This window comes from Nicotiana tabacum, chromosome 23 (assembly GCF_000715075.1).
Source record: "Nicotiana tabacum cultivar K326 chromosome 23, ASM71507v2, whole genome shotgun sequence".
NCBI lineage: Eukaryota > Viridiplantae > Streptophyta > Magnoliopsida > Solanales > Solanaceae > Nicotiana > Nicotiana tabacum.
In genome coordinates this window covers 80,039,341-80,043,221 of record NC_134102.1, presented here as the reverse complement: position 1 = coordinate 80,043,221, position 3,881 = coordinate 80,039,341, and the positions used below count along the sequence as shown (strand labels likewise).

General features: G+C 34.7%; 1 long non-coding RNA gene across 1 annotated transcript; it reads right to left on the bottom strand.

Moving 5' to 3' along the window:
• Positions 1–565: 565 nt before the first annotated feature.
• LOC142177544 (uncharacterized) lies at positions 566–3,352 on the bottom strand. The gene is made up of 3 exons (XR_012706067.1): positions 3,211–3,352; positions 2,310–2,402; positions 566–2,229 (listed from the first exon to the last, which is right to left on the bottom strand). It is a non-coding gene; the product is annotated as an uncharacterized LOC142177544 (long non-coding RNA).
• Positions 3,353–3,881: the final 529 nt, after the last annotated feature.

Below are 3,881 nucleotides of genomic sequence, written 5' to 3'. Positions count from 1 at the left end.
TTGATTGAATTAAAACTTAAAAAGCATGATGAATTCATGAAGATAATCAGTTTCAAAAACTAATTTGAATTCTGAAGATGATTTGCAATACTTACAATGTATTTTGTAATTTTGAATTTGGAATTTGAATCTGGTTCAACTTTTTTGTTTCGTGATTATGGCAGATGTGAGAGAAGATCTGAGGAGGGACGGAGTGATATAGGAGAACCGTAAAGTAATTTATGCGTGATGCATCTTTTATATGTTTTGTCAGGGGTATAATGGTCATATTATTACGGATGTTTTGTCAACCGGGTATCAAATCAATAATTTTTAAAAATAGGGTACAGGTTAAAAGGTGGTACAAATATAGGGTATGACTGCAAATCGCCCAATCAAGCACCCATCATAATAATTAACATAAATTATAGAGAATTAGATAAGCAAAATATTCATCATATTAAAACAGAAGTGCCCAAAATCCACATCATCCAAGATTCAAGTTTTAGTTGCAAGGAGTTATTCAACAGTTACAACACAAAAAAAACATAGTTCATCCTAACAATGATTACTAATTGTCATTTGCTGTGTTTTCATAGTTACTTTCGTCAAAGGATCTTCTTGGCCCAGTTGGTGACGGAATGCCATATACTAGATTGGGTGAATGCATAAAAAAAACTAATTAGTTGTCTCAAACAGTTAGACCTGATCAAGCAGACAGCCTTATCTGCATTTGAATTTTAAGCCCCAATTACTACTATGTTAATGCTTGCATATGCCTGCAGTATGAAAATTTGCTTAGTATAAACGAATATGTTTGCTATTATTCATATAACAATGAAAAGTCAGATTATGTTGAGTGACGACATTAATCTTCTGAATAGAAGCTGTTCCTATTTTGTATATCAAATGTTTTTAGTGTTGGATCTTATTAAGAAAACAGCTGCACCTTTGACTTACCATCCCAGCCAATAACGAACCAGTTGACTGCAAGAGATGCCAACAATCCCAACTTCTTTAGTAACCCAAATGATCCCAACACCAACTACGTAAACGTCCCAATTCCTACATCAAACACGGGACAACAACGAAGGCTAGAATTCCGCGACCTAAGAAATTCATGCACCATAGCATAGTAATGATGCCTACTCTCATGGAGAATACCAGTCAGCCAGAGATGATGATCAACTCCGGAAATCTATCAATGCGGTTAATTCTTCATTTAAGAAATTCAAGAATGGTTTTCCTGTGGCCAAATAATCTAAAGTTTTCACCCATTCAAGTACGAGAGGATCCAACAAAAACAACCACAAGAGGAGCCCAAGTAAACAAGATAAAAAAGGAGCAAACAATTACCATAGAAACCAAATGTCTCCAAAATCCTTAAGAACAGAAGATATGCAGCAATAACTAAAGAAAGTAATTGCTTCAACAAGAAGCCATTGACTACAAAAACATTTGCTCCGTGTTAGCTTCTTAATATCATGACGAGCTACCAACAAAAGACAACAATCCACTATCAGCAGCATATATAACTCTTTTGTCATTTTAGTGTTGGTCGGAAAAAAAAAAAAAGAACTAATCCACTGCAAATATATAACTCTTTTGTCATTTTAGTGTAGCATGTTCCAGAAAATATTGGCTGCTATGGAGTAATATAGAAAAAGAAAAGCAGGCAACAGATTATGCAATGGCTAATCAAGATTAATGTTGAAAAAACTGTTCTTATCATGGCATTGATGTAGGTGACAAAATGTACTAGAGAAACTAAGTTTTTATAATAATGGATTGGGACGAACTTAAATGGAGCGACATGGATAATGAGAAGCCATATAGCTGACTCTAATTTCTTGGGACTGAGTAGTATTTTTTGTCGTTTAGACTAAAGTTTAGGAAATTAGTAGAATGCACCAGCAGTGTTTGATCCAAGGATTGTCTCGCGGATGCTGGGTTAAGGATTCAGATTACTTTCAATTTATCACTCTGCTACCTATCAGCATGTACTAATAATTTAAAGTTAAACTCCTCACTGTATCACCACACGTTTTTCAGATGTTTTCATTAAGTATGAAAATGGATATGGAATAGGAATAGCATAATGAAACTATTTAAATCTGTCAAATGAAACACAGTAATCATGTCAACACTTGCCCCAATCTCCCTAGCTTGATCATTCACATAACTCCCATCTTTCCTCTTATGAGTCTCAGTCCACACTTTGACTCGATCAACTTCTTTTCTCTGTTTCTTCTGAAAGTTTTAAAAAGTAAAATTAAACTAAATAACTCTTATCACATTAAAGCAACAGTAAGTACGTCCTATTACACTACCATCAAAGCCCTTCTTCTAGCCAAACTCATAGCACCACTAGTATGGGGAAGTGTTTGTTGTTCTTTAATCGGTTGATTCCTCAAGCAAAGCGCCTACAAGTCAAAATAGGAGAAATTTTGTTACATATAAAAAGCGACAAGGGGCCCAGTTTCATTAAGCAAAACGAAAAAGGGAAAAAAAGAAACCACAACAGTGGCAGAGAAGAAGCAGCGAAACAAAAAAGGGAAAAGAAGACAGAAGCATCAGAGACAAGTAGTGAAACGAAGAAGAAGAAGAAGAAGAAGAAGAAGAAGAAGAAGAAGAAGAAGAAGAAGAAGAAGAAGAACCTTTGTTTCCTCTTTTGAAAGATAGTTAAGATACAATGCCCATTGGTCCATGGGAATGCCTTCTGGAGCATTCTTTATGATATCTTTTTTACTCAATAATGGATCCTCAGCCACATGCCATAGTTTAAGCTTGAATTCCTTACACTTTTTGTTAAGCGAATTGTTAATACAACTTTTTACCTTTAGAAAAGAGAAGTCGACAGCTAAACCAATAAAATCGATTGTTGAATCAGTAAAATTGACTGCCAAAACGGTGAAATTGACAGAAAAACCAGTGAATCGACAGCAAAAAACAGTAATTTAAATTGATCTTCATCCAATACACAGACATGCACGCCTTAAATCAATGAAATCAATGGCTAAATTAGCAAAATCTAAAGCTAAATCAGTGAAATTCACGGCTAAGATCAGTGCTTTAAACTGATATCCATCCAATACACACACATGCACGCCTTAAATCAGTGAAATCAATGGCATTTTGAAAGGAATTACACGAACGACTTGAAATAGGAGACGTATTGAAACGATTATTTATCAGAAAATGGCTATTTATAGACGAATTGAAACACATTACCACGTATAAACGAGTTTAAATCTGATCTCCTCATAAAAAGCTAAAGGATTTGGGAGAATCGTTAAACGATTTGGGGGAATTGTCTTTTTTAGAGAAAGAGAGAGAGAGAGAGAAGGCGTAGAGAGGGTGTAGAGAGAGAAGACCGTGTGTATACTATTAAAATTAGGGTTTTAACATATTAGCGGGGAATTCTAAATATGTAGAATTATTAAAAATTTATTGTAATTAGTGGTGGTTTTGAACCGCCGTAATTTTGAAAAGAACGTTGTTTTAACATATGCCCTAATGGCGTCTGGAACGCTGCCATATTATGATCTATATTGCGGCGGTTTTAGTGAACCGCCATTATATGACCGTCGCAATAATTCCGTTTTTTTGTAGTGGAATAACAAAAACATATACTTTTTCAAACTTACTTCTTGGCTCCTTCTTTAACTAGTATATATGCCACCTTGTTTTTCTCTCTGTACCTATACTTTAGTACTGGATTCCCCAACCCTTTCATCAATAAACGGCATTGAATAATGAAAAAGTTATAAGGAAGGTATCATTTTTCCATGTTAATTAATTTTTTAGAGTCAATGTCAATCTCGAAAGGTGTTAGGTTGTTTTCCATAGCCAATTTCAGCCCTGTAAAATTACAAGCAGTTCTGCTAGATTGTTAGTTGTGT